The sequence below is a fragment of the Eriocheir sinensis genome, chromosome 17 (assembly GCF_024679095.1).
Source record: "Eriocheir sinensis breed Jianghai 21 chromosome 17, ASM2467909v1, whole genome shotgun sequence".
NCBI classification, from domain to species: domain Eukaryota; kingdom Metazoa; phylum Arthropoda; class Malacostraca; order Decapoda; family Varunidae; genus Eriocheir; species Eriocheir sinensis.
In genome coordinates this window covers 7,853,159-7,866,324 of record NC_066525.1, presented here as the reverse complement: position 1 = coordinate 7,866,324, position 13,166 = coordinate 7,853,159, and the positions used below count along the sequence as shown (strand labels likewise).

The following is a 13,166-nucleotide window of genomic DNA, read 5'->3' as shown; positions in this document are numbered from 1 at the left end:
CGTAGAAAAAGAAAAAAAAATATATGACGTATACTTTTTACAGAATACCCAACCGAGCCTCAGCGAATACATCCATTTTTACACATAACGATAAGCTAAAGCACATTTCTCTATATAGCAAAGTTTACGTTAACAAACCTCATCCTCGAATAACATGAAACATCTTCGTCATTAATGAAACTTTTTACTTATTTATAATTCAGCGTCAAATCAACACTTTAATATTTTTGATTTATTTATATATTTTGGTGCGTGTGGTTCATCGCTCGTCTTTAATTTGGTGCGTCATCCGTTGGGTTTTTCGATGTCTGGCATTCTCTTCTGTTCAACGAGGCAGTGTAGCGTGGTAGGCCTGCAGGGAGGAGTAAATGCGACAAAAGAATTATACAAAGCCTGGATGTAGCTACTATTCCTCATTGAACAAAGAAATAGAGAAAAAAGGGCTATATTTATACATTTGTTCTTTATTTACCTCCTCTTTCTCTTCTTTTTCTTTCTCGTTATATTAGATTTTCTTCCTCATATTCTTCCTTCCTTTTGATTTGAGTACGTGTCTTAGTTAATTCGTTGTTAATCAGAATTTTCACACTTTCTCATACAAATTAATGAAACCACACAATAGAACCACGACTTATCTAAAGAATAACAACACGAAATAAGTCACAAGCTTTTGGAAATACGAGAACTCCTTCACTCCCAGACAAACCTGCGCCGCCGCACAAGACACACCAACGACCTAACGTTTAACATGACTTATATAGCAAATAATATCACACGGCCAAGACTTACATAACCAACAATAAAACAAAATAACTCACAAGCTTTCAGAAACACGACAGCTCCATCCCTCACAAACAAACCTAAGCTACACGTCACACATACGACCTATTATTTGCTATGACCACTGCCAACCTACCATACACGGCCCATCGAGAGAGGAACATACTGCAAGGACCAACGGCGCCACCCCAAACTGACCTAGAAAAAGAGACTTCGCGGAAAATTAGAGAAGGAAGCCGGGGCGCAGGCCGCTGGAGGAGGTGGTGCCAGATTAGATGACGGGAAGGAAAGAGAGGGAGGAGCCATATCGCGAGAATAAAGAAAGATAAGAAAGTGGGAAGTCGGAGGAGCATCTAATCTGGCAGAAAGGCTGACTGGCTGTGTGTGTGCGTGGGTATGAGATGTATAGATAGACAGACAGATGGATAGATAGATAGACACACAGAAAGCCAAGATACGGTTCCAAAATATCAACTGAGAGAGGCGGGAAATAGGAGCGCCGGCGAAAAAAAAAAATAGGAAAAACATAAGCGAAAGAGGCGGAAAGAGGTGGTGGGCCGGGGAGATTTTGGAAATGCCTCCGATGGTGTGTTCCAAGCGGGAGGGGGAGGAGGAGGAGGAGGAGGAGGAGGAGGAGGAGGAGGAGGAGGAGGAGGAGAGAGGGAGAGAAGAAAAAAACAACTTCAAAGTGCCCCAGAGTCAAGCCAGGCTGTAAAAAGGAGGAGGAGGAGGAGGAGGAGGAGGAAAAGCTCTCTTAACCACATTTTCTATAATCAACTGGACTTCGTTAGTTATAGATGTGGCGATCCTGAGGCGAGAAGGTTCCGGGAGGGAAGAAAATGGAAAGAGAAAAAAAAGAAAGAAAAAAGAAAGAAAAAAGAGATGATATATACTTTTTACAGAATACCCAACCGAGCCTCAGCGAATATATACATTTTTACACTTAACGATAAGCTACAGCGTATTTCTGTATATATAGCAAACTTTACGTTAACGAATTAGGGTCATTTTAAAGTATAGGGTAGCTGCTTGCCGCATCTCAAGTTGGTTTTATTTTGGTTAAAGAATACATTGCTTTATGAACCACGTATATATGACCTACTTTTCTAACACTTACATTAACGAATATAAAATACGTGTGGGAAACAGTGTCAATTCTACATCAGATCTGCTGCTCTTACACTTTTTTTTTACCTTCACGAACATGAAAATAAGTGTGGGGATACAGTGTCAATTCTACATCAGACCTGCTTCTCTTACATATTTTTTTTACCTTTACGAACATGAAAATATGGATGGAAAACTGTCAATTCTACATCAGATCTGCTGCTCTTTATTCTACATCAGACCTGCTTCTCTTACATATTTTTTTTACCTTTACGAACATGAAAATATGGATGGAAAACTGTCAATTCTACATCAGATCTGCTGCTCTTACACATTTTTTTTTACCTTCACGAACATGAAAATAAGTGTGGGGATACAGTGTCAATTCTACATCAGACCTGCTTCTTATTTTTTTTTTTTACCTCTACGATGATGAAAATACGCGTGGGAAATAGCGTCACATAACATACATCAGACCTGCTTTTCATTACACTTACATCTACGAACATTAAAATACTTGGTGAATAATGCCACTCCTAGACCAGCTTTTCTTACTCTTTTACGAACATGAGACTACGTGAGGAACAATGTCGCTTCTATTTCAATATCTTACGCTTTCATTTACGAGCAGGAAAATACGCAGGGAATCAAGCCGCTTTTCTATCAGACCTGCTTTTCTCACACTCACCTTTACGAACATGAGACTACGTGAGGAATAATGTCGCTAAAATATCAATATCTTGCGCTTTCATTTACGAGCAGGAAAATGCGCAGGGAATCAAGCCGCTTTTCTATCAGACCTGCTTTTCTTACATTCACCTTTACGAACATGAAACTACGAGAGGAATAACGTCGCTTTAATATCAATACCTTACGCTTTCCTTTACGAGCAGGAAAATGCGCGGGGAATCATGCAGCTTTTCTCTCAGCCCTGCTCTCGTTGCACTTACATCGACGAAAAAAAAAAAAAAAAAAAAAAAAAAAAAGCGGGAAATAGCGACACTTCTTGAGCCTTGGTTTCAGCGTTGGATATTCTGATTTATTCAATAACTTTCGCTCGGCAGAAGGAAGTCAGACTGAAATGCAGGCGCGTGTTGCGACTTCGCTGAGCTTTATTATTTATGCGGAGATCAGACCCCGACGGCAGCCTCAAAAGTTCTCGGTTTCTCTAATTGCCGAAGTTATAGCGCGATAATTGTAGTTGTTTGCGTCGGAAAGTAGCGTTATAAAAGTTTTTAAGTATTCCTCGGTATTTTTCGTCCGCTGAAGCCATTGGTAGCACGACGTCTTGTTCGCCCTCAGAAGGTTATTATTAAGGGATTTTGTTTTAGTTGACACTGTTTCTCAGTTGCTTGTGGCGATAACACGATTTCTGGAGGGTTCGAACTGAATGTATTTTAGAAATCATTTGCTGTTGTCCCGAAGATAGATTTAGACAGATAGATAGATAGATAGATGGACACACAGATAAATAGACTGATAGAAACCTCCAATTTTATTTACTTTTGAGTGTGTAGGAGGTTATACATTAATTACATGGTCAAGTTTCTTAAAGTCATCACCACCTCCTCCCTCATTCTCATTCTCTTTACCTAACTATACACATTTTCTTTACCTCCTCTATTCCCTCCCCTTCCTCTCAATCAATTCATGCCGAACACCATCCAACAACAACAATCCCCCCCCCCCAAAAAAAAAAAAAAAAGTAAACTCACAAGAGCCTCCTTTCACTTCACCCTCCCCTTAAAAACGAGGAGGCGTACATACACAGAAAATGGGAACACATGACAACATCACGGCCAGAAAACGAGGAAGGGCGGGAAGGGGGCGGACCTTGTGGCATGCAAATGAGGGCAATTAGTGAGCTTGTTTGGAGGCGCGAAACAGCTGGTAGTGAGAATGTGCGAGGAGGAGGAGGAGGAGGAGAGGGCATGGAATAAGGAGGTACAGGTGGTGCTTACACGCCCCCGCCAAACACCTCGCTGGAAATACCAAGTGTTGATGTACCTGGGAAGTTTTACAAGCCAGGCCGGCAGGTGGGCGAGTGGAGGGACGGACGGAACAAAGAAAAGCAAACTGGCGGGTGAACCGACGTAGGAGGGGGCGAAGACTGTGGGATGTAGCCTAAAAACCTTCAATATTCTGGTGAGGGAGTGAATTAGAAGCCCACAACAACGAAATGCTGTCGAGGGTTCCGTTCTACAGTTGCCCTTCAAAATAATGGATACTTTCAGAACGATGTAACAGTGAATGAGCGAAAACAAGAGAGAATGGACGCTGTTAACTGTGACTGGAGTGTTCTTTTCAGCTCGTTTTTCGCATTGCTTCGTGTTTTGGGGTAGGATTATTTTTTTTTTGTCTTACCACCTTGCCGACGGAGTAGAAATTAAGGACTGTAACCACAAAACTTGCAATATTCTGTTTATAAGTTAAATCGCACAAAAAAGAGAAATGGACAAAGACAAGAAGGTTAGTGAAAATGTGCTCCTTTTACTGTTTTTATTTCTGCTTTACACTTTCTAAGAGTGGAGTATCGAAACACTTCTAGAATTTAAGCATATCTCTCATTTTTGACACCTGTATATGTTTAAAGAAGTTGTTTCTTGAGGGCATGCGATTTTTGTTTAGCCCTCAGTCTGTCTCCTCTACAGTAAAACATGCACATACATAAACAAACAAACACATACACAAGCACCTCAAACAAGCCAAGTCAACCCAGCTCTGTGCTTCACCACACCACCCGAACAAACAAGCAAGAACCAGTTTGTACCAAGACACAACAAGCACCAATTTGCACCAAGACACAAGTACCAGTTTACACGAAGACACAAGAACCAACCAGTTTGCACCAAGACACAACAAGTACCAGTTTGCACCAACGGAGACCAACAAGTACCAGTTTGCACCAAGACCAACAAGCACCAGTTTTCATGCACCAAGACACAAGTAGCAGTTTACACGAAGACACAAGAACCAACCAGTTTGCACCAACCAAGACCGACAAGTACCAGTTTGCACCAACGAAGACCAATAAGAATACCAACCAGACCAACCCAGACCAAGTACCAGTTCGCACCAAGACACCCAGGAATGCCGAGCCGTCAGGTCTGCAGCAGCGGCAAGGAGGTGGCGGCAAGAATGGCAGCAGCTGGTGATACACATTCTTGCTCTTTTTTGTATCCGAAACTTTACCTAAATATTAACTTTAAAACTACTTTCCTCTCAAGCCAAGGCGAGAGCGAGAGAGAGAGAGAGAGAGAGAGAGAGAGAGAGAGAGAGAGAGAGAGAGAGAGAGAGAGAGAGAGAGAGAGAGAGAGAGAGAGAGAGAGAGAGAGAGAGAGAGAGAGAGAGAGAGAGAGAGAGAGAGAGAGAGAGAGAGAGAGAGAGAGAGAGAGAGAGAGAGAGAGAGAGAGAGAGAGAGAGAGAGAGAGAGAGAGAGAGAGAGAGAGAGAGAGAGAGAGAGAGAGAGAGAGAGAGAGAGAGAGAGAGAGAGGAGAGAGAGAGAGAGGAGAGAGAGAGAGAGAGAGAGAGAGAGAGAGAGGAGAGAGAGAGAGAAAAAGGAGGAGGAGGAGGAGGAGGAAGAGAAGGAGGAAGAGAAGGAGGAGGAGGAGGAGGAGGAGGAGGATAAAGTGTAGAAGGATGCATACAGGAGTAGAAGGAAGAGGAAGAGGAGCAGAAAAAGGAGAAGGAAGAGGAAAAAGAAACGAAGGAAGAAAAGGAAAAGGAGGAGGAGGAAGAACAGGAATATAGAGAGCATGCAAGAGTAAAGGGAAGAAGAAGAAGAGGTAGAAAAGGAGGAGGGGGAGGAAGAGGAAGAAGAAAAAGATGATGATTGAGAATAGGAGGAAAAGGAGGAGGAGGAGGAGGAAGAAAGAGGATAAAGAGAGGTCACAGGGCCTTTCCATATATTTAAGTTAGGGAAAAGACTTGACATCTCTATTCACTGATATTTTTTGGCCTATGTAGTAATCCACTTAAAAAAAAAGACTCATGACAAGGTATTGGAATCTTTATGGACTAAGTAGCTATTTCATGAGCTTACTGGCGTTCTACAAGTCCTTTTCTGCGCCATGAACTAGAAACAATCATAAAACTTGCCTCTTCTTTTTCTTTTTTTTCCTTCTTTTTCTTTTTATTTCTTCTTCTTCTCCTTCTACTTCTTCTTTTTCTTCTTTTTCTTTTATTTCTTTTATTTCGTCTTTTTCTTTTTTCTTTCTTCTTCTTCTTCCTCTTCTTCTTCTTTATCTTTCTATTTTTCTTTTTAATCTTCTCCTTTTCCTTCTTCTTCTTCTTCTTCTTCATCTTGTAGCATTAGGTCGTCGAAGGGAGAAAGCGAGGAGTCTAAGAACAACACAAACTACAACTACAACCTCCCCCCCCCTCTCTCTCTCTCTCTCTCTCTCTCTCTCTCTCTCTCTCTCTCCTCCACTTAGCCAATGTACTCGTCGCGCCCTTCTACTTATCAACTCCGGCTCTTCCTTCTCTCCTTCCTGCCGCGACGTGGAGTAATGGCAGGGAAGGAAGGAGATGCTATAGCGGAGGAACCAATCAATAAGCAGAGGAGGGCAGGGAGAGTGGTGAGTGTGTGTATATGGGGCAAGAGGAGGAATGGAGCGTGGGCGAGACGAATTGGATGTAGAGAAGAGACGGGAAGGAATGGGACAGAAAATAGAAAGGAAATAGAGAAAGAAGCGTGGGCGAGGTGAATGGGAAGTAGAGAAGAGACGAAGAGAAGGGATAAAACAGCAAATAAAAAGGAAATAGAGGAGATACGAGAAGGAACGGGACAGTTAATGGTGAATATAATGGAAGGGAAAGGATGAAGAATGAGGAAGAGAGAAGGGAAGACGGAGAGAGACTAGAAGAAGAAAAGAATATAAAAGAAGAGGAAAGAAGCGTAGGTGAGATGGATAGGAAGTAGAGGAGAAAGAGCGAGTGAGTAGGATGGGAGTAAAGGAGAAATGAGAAGGGAAAGGAAGGGAGAGTAAGTAGTGAAATAGGGTAAAAGAAGGAGAGAAGGAGAAGGAAGGGGACATTAAATGGAAAGAAAATAGCGGAGAGATGAGAAGGGAAAGGATAGTTAGTAGGGAATATGAATGAAGAGAAGGGAAGAGGCGTGGGTGAGAGGGAAGGGGAGTAGGAGATAGCCGAGGAGAGGGGAGGAGAGAGAGAGGGAAGAGGAGTGAAGAAGAATATAAAAAGGAATGAAGGTAGAAGAGATGAGATGAGAATGGGCAATCAGAAGGGTAAACTCACACACACACACACACACACACACACACACACACACACACACACAGAACCTCAACCTCCCCCCCCACTACTCCCTTCTCCCTACCCTTCTCTACTCACAACAGCTTCGTCGTCCTCGTCAGCGCTCCTCATCGTCCTCGAGGTAGCAGCGCCATGGACCAAGTTTCTGATTATAAAACTTGCGGACACACATTTTCGAGACCATCAATCCCAACGACCCGCCGGCAGTGTATCCTTCAGCGCGAACGAGGCATCAGCGGGCCATTGCAAAGGGGGCAGTAGCAGCAGGGAACCGCGTAAAGCAGGATTCTTGAAGGCAAAGGCGGCTCAATGTACCGTAGCTTCTTCGCAAATAGAAAACGGAGTACCAGATGTCGGGAGGAAGGCGCAGAGTAGGGAAGCAGCAGCAGGGAACCACGTATCAAAGGGTTCTTCAGGGTAAAGGTCTCTTATTGTATCGCAGGTTCTTCGGTAATAGAAAACGAAGTACCAGACGACGGGAGGGAGGCACACAGGTCTCAGTACTGCAAAGAGGTCCGCAAAGGGGTCGTGAGGGCGCTGATTAGAGTATAACAGAGCCGCTGGAAGGAAAGTTTGAAGTACATTGACTTAAAGCACCTTCTCAGCGTCCAGCCACATCCTCGGTAAGGCTTCACGAGTGTATTAAATCTCGTTGGTGGCGAAGTGGCTGTTCCGCGTTAAAGGAGAAAAGAAGATACAGCATTCTGCGAGGGACTTCCGGTGACAGCTCTTGGGACAGGGCAAACAAGGAGTGTAGGGCCATTCTGAGAGGGACTTCTGGTGACATCCCTTGCATCAGGACGGACTTGGAGAGTAGGGGCATTATCAGTGGGACTCTTGCTACAGGGCAGGCAAGGGATGTAGTGTTATTCTGTGAGGGGCTTCTGGTGACATCTATTGCTACACGGAGGACATGGATAGTAGGGGCATTATGGGAGGGACTTCTGGTGACAACTCAGGTCAGACAAGGGGTGTAGTGTCATTACTAGTGACGAAACGACCTGACTTATGAAATACTTCCTGGTGATTAAATATATGATAATTTCTGCCACGGCGAGTTTCTACATTTTCATCCCTGCGTAGCCGAGCACCGCACCCACTGACTCTTGGTTGGAGGACAAAGGCCAGCTTTAACTTCTTTTCTACGTTTATTCGTGGAAGAATCAATCAACCACACGTAAGCCTTTTCCGTTCCAAACAATTCACGATCAACACGGCGGGAAAACAAAACAAACCAGCACCAGTTACATATCTCATCTCCGCTACGAACGACTTTTATAACCGCGGCGACCTTACGCTGATACCACACGCAACGATGCATCAGGCGCGGGGGGGAAGAACATACGTAGCGCTTTTATGAGTCTGCGTTTAACGACCCGGATATCATGATGTGAATATTGTCCTTGCCTCGCCGGAATTACTCTTACGGATCGCTATTACTACATTCCTGGTAATAATTATGTGACGATATTAAATGTTAGGCGTGGGAAGTGTGCGTGAGGGGCTGGGTCCAAGGGGGGGGAGGGGCGAGGGGGGGAGATTGAATTAAGGCTCGCGCGAGGTGGAGAGGCAAAGGGACTGATAAAAGGAAAGGTAGGCACGCGGATGAAATGAGAGGAGGGAAAGGCTGGGGTGGGGATGGAATGGAGGAAAAGTGAGGGGAACGCAGTGAAAACGGAGAAAATGAATGAAGAAGGAAGTAAAAGGAAGGAAAAGATAAAGAAGAGACAGGAAGGGAAGGGAAGAGAGAGGAGAGCCAGGAATGAATAGGGAATAAAAGAAAGGGAAGGTAAATTAAGAGAAGAGAAAAAAATGGAAGGGGAGGAAATGAATGGGAAGGGGAGGAGGGGGAGGAGGAAGTAATACAAGGAAGAAAAAAGTGAAAAAGTGAGACAAAAAGGAAAGGAAAGGAAAGACATAGAAAGGAAAGGGAAAAAGAAGGGAGGAGAGGATGAAGGAAAAGGAAGGAAAAAGGAACACTCAAAACAAGCAGGAAAGAGAGGCACGAGGCAGCAGCAGGGAGCAGGGAAGGAAGGACACTCACGCCACAGGAAGAGGAGGAGGAGGAGGAGGAGGAGGAGGAGGAGGAGGAGGAGGAGGAGGAGGAAGTTCGTGCTGCCTTGTCTCTCCTTTAAACATGCAGATGACTTAATAGGTGTCGCTTCTTCTTCGTCGGCTCATGTTGCTTGTTTCAGCGGCTTAGACCCCCCCCCCTCCTCTCTCTCTCTCTCTCTCTCTCTCTCTCTCTCTCTCTCTCTCTCTCTCTCTCTCTCTCTCTCTCTCTCTCTCATACCAACAGGTGCAGAAGACGGATCAAGATTGGGAAACGTGTAGTGAGATCTTGGGTGATATACAAATAAAAGAGGAGGAGGAGGAGGAGGAGGAGGAGAGGGGAGGGGGGGAGGGAGGAGAGGAGGAGGAGGAGGAGGAGGAGGAGGAGGAGGAGGAGGAGGAGGAGGAGGAGGAGGTGGCAAACGAAGGAATAAGTGAGCATGAGGAAGAGGAAGAGAAGATTATTAAAGAGGAACAAGCAAACGAGAAGGATGAGGAAGAGGAGGATGAGGAGGAGGAAGAGGAGGAGGAGGAGGAGGTAGTGGTTATAGTATCGGCTGAGGAAGGAATAAGTGAGGATGACGATGAGGAAGAGAAAATTAGTAAGGAGGAACAAGTAAATGAGAAGGACGAAGATGAGAAAGAAGAGGAAGAGGAGGAAAGAGAAAGGAAGGACGTTGAGGATATTATAACTTGCCGGCGCGCGTTAGCAAAGGGGAGAAGGAGAGAATATCGAGTTGGCGAGGAAACGTAATAAAAGAGAGACAGGCGAGGGAAGTGTGGAGGGCGGAAAAGGGAGGGCTAAAAGAAAAGAAAGGGAAAAAGGGAGCAGCGTGCGGATGGGTAAAAGGGGGAAATAGAGTAAGCGGGAGACGAAGGGAGAAATATATATAAAAAACGGGAAAATTTTCAGGTCTGACGTGTACATACGGAGACTTTTGCGCAGACACACACACACACACACACACACACACAAACACACACACACAATGAAAGTGCTGTCGTCTACATAATCTTAATGCAACTAATGCGTTATATACGTAGAAGAAAAAAAATAGATATGAAATTAATTTTTGGGTTCACATCGATCTCTTTTGGTGTGTGTGTGTGTGTGTGTGTGTGTGTGTGTGTGTGTGTAAGGGTCAGTCCACGTACGCTCCCTAAATCGCGTGTGTGGGTGTGAGGAGCCGCGTGCGTGGAGCTGACGACCCACTGAGCTGCTGCTGCCCTCACTGCCTGTGGTGGGGGTGGAGAGGAGGGGTGGAGGGAAAGATGGAAGGACGAGCAGTGGGAAGAGGGAATGCAGGAGGCAAGGAGAGGAGTGGGGAGGCAGGGAGGAATGGAGGGTGTGCGAGGGACTGTCAGTGAGGGGAGGCGGCGAGGAAAGACGAGTAAGTGGACGAGGGAAGGATGCTGCGTCTCCAGCAGCATCCTCCACTTCCCATCCCCCCCACCCCACATACACATACACAAACATAGATACATACATTCATACATACATACATAATATATATATATATATATATATATATATATATATATATATATATATATATATATATATATATATATATATATATATATATATATTTAATATTCGCAGTCTAGGAAAGGAAGAAAGTAAAACGATGGTATCGTGTCCCAAATTTTCGGGGCAACGAGCAAAGCAAAAAGTAAAATTCGACACTTACTTTTATTGAGAGAGAGAGAGAGAGAGAGAGAGAGAGAGAGAGAGAGAGAGAGAGAGAGAGAGAGAGAGAGAGAGAGAGAGAGAGAGAGAGAGAGAGAGAGAGAGAGAGAGAGAGAGAGACGTTTGTGAAGCTGTTATGTGTTTTTAAAAACACTGCAGCGAGCGTCGCGCTGAAAGAAAAGTAAAAATGTATAATAATGCAAAAAATAAAGATTAAAAAAACAAATACAGAAATTCAAACGGCTTCAACGAAATAATGAGACACACACACACACACACACACACACACACACACACACACGCAGGTGAGGAAGGGCGGGGCGGGTCGGGCGTGGCGTCTCTGTCAATAGGGCTGACTAGCCTCGCTCGTCTGCACAAAATTTCAATATCTAATTTTCTCTGTGCGAGTCTTTACCGATAAAAACAATCATGAGGTCCAGGGGAGCAAACGACTGGTGCTGCGTCGCCCTGCTCTGCCCCCCCCCCCCCGCCCCCTTCGGACAAACACCCCAGCTCCCTTCCCCGCCCTTCCTTCTTCCCATACCCACCTATTCCTCTGTCCTCGTTAGACCCCTTATGTCCCTCCCTGCCGCCCTCCTTTCCCTTCAGTAACCCATTTTCCCTTCCGTTGTTCCCTTGTCCTTTCCTCTACTCTTCTCTCATTACCATTATCACTATCATCATCGTTAAGACTATTCCCGCCCTTCCTTCTTCCCATACCCACCTATTCCTCTGTCCACTCCTTATGTCCCTCCCTGTAGCCCTCCTTTCCCTTCAGTAACCCTTTTCCCTTCCGTTGTTCCCTTCTCCTTTCCTCTTCTCTTCTTTCATCACCATCATCATCGTTAAGACTATTCCCGCCTAACCTCCTCCTATCCACTCCTTTCCCTTCCCTTACGTCATCACTTCTCACCCCTTTACTTACCTCATACTCTCAATCACTGACTTCCCTTCTCTTCTTATCTTATCCTTACCTTACTAACTCCCCTTTATTCTTTTAACCCTCTCTTTCTTTCACTCCGTCCACCTTTCTTTTTCCTTCACGCCTCCCATCTCTTTGTTGCTCCCTCCTCCTCCTCCTCCTCCATCCCTCCGTCACATACTCGTATTTCCTCCCCTCCTACTCTCACAAACTCTTCACCTTTTCGTCCCTCTCCCTCTACCTCCCTTCCCCTTGCTCGTGACCCCTTAACTGCCCTCCCTCGTCTCCCCTTACCTCCAGTTGTTTGCCCCTTCCCCTCCTCCCCCCTGCCTGTCCTCATTCACACGTTCCGTCCCAGTTTCGTCCAGCCTCGCCTAGCGGACTCGTGACCGTTTTGGGATTTTTTTTGCCTCCCTCTTAACTCTTCCTTGGCAATTGTTTCGAAATTGTTAGGAGTAAAGTAAAAAGAAAATATAGCATTCCCCTCTTTTGCAATGCACGTGTTTCATATATGCGTGGAATTATTACGTGTGGTAGAGATTATAAATGCTCAGTTGGTTTAGTCATGTCTATATTTATGATCTTGTTTATTTTAAGGATGGCGGAGAATGAGTCTAAGGGAGGAAGCTTATGAGGATGATGATGAGGAAAGGGAAGAGAAATAGGAGAAGGAGGAGAAGGAGGAGAAAGATGACGATTATACAGTTTATAGATGAGAGGAAAAAGAGCTTATAAGGATGATGAGGAGGAGGAAAAGGAAGAAAAATAGGAGAAAGAACAGAAAGAAGAGAAATATGACGATTATACCCTTTATAGATGAGAGGAAAAAGAGCTTATTAGGATGATGATGAGGAGGAAAAGGAAGAAAAATAGGAGAAAAAGGAGGAGGAGAAAGACGACGATTATATAGTTTATAAATGAGAGGAAAAAGAGCTTATGAGGATGATGATGAGGAGGAAAAGGAGGAAAATAGGACAAAGAGGAGAAGGAAGAGATATATGACGATTATACCTTTTATAGATGAGTGGAAAAATGAAAAATAGAAACGAAGGGACGAAGAGGGAATCAGTAAGAAAATTAAAAACAAATACATACATGGAAGGAAGAAAAAACACGAAGAAAAACACACACACACAAAAAAAAAACAGAAGAAAAGTTGAGGAAGAGAAACAGAGGTAAGTTAAGGACAAAAGGGATTACAGATAAGAAAAAAAGAAGGAAGAGGGTAAGCTCAAATAAACGAAGGAAGGAAAAATCTCTAGGAAAAATCATTAATGTCCTAAGCATCTCGTATCTCGTGTTATTGTTAGGTAAGTTAATTTCGTTGGATGGAAAGATGAA

The 13,166-nt window shown here is 44.3% G+C and overlaps 1 protein-coding gene across 3 annotated transcripts in view; it reads right to left on the bottom strand.

The window, feature by feature from the left end:
* Positions 1–13,166, bottom strand: part of LOC126999888 (uncharacterized) — a 145,178-nt gene that overhangs the window by 40,442 nt on the left and 91,570 nt on the right. The window contains exon 3 of one of the 3 annotated variants that reach the window (XM_050863014.1): positions 139–352. The exons of the other annotated variants lie outside the window; for them this stretch is intronic. The gene's annotated coding sequence lies outside the window, so the exon portion shown is untranslated. The remainder of the gene's footprint in view (positions 1–138; positions 353–13,166) is intronic. 3 annotated transcript variants of the gene reach the window in all.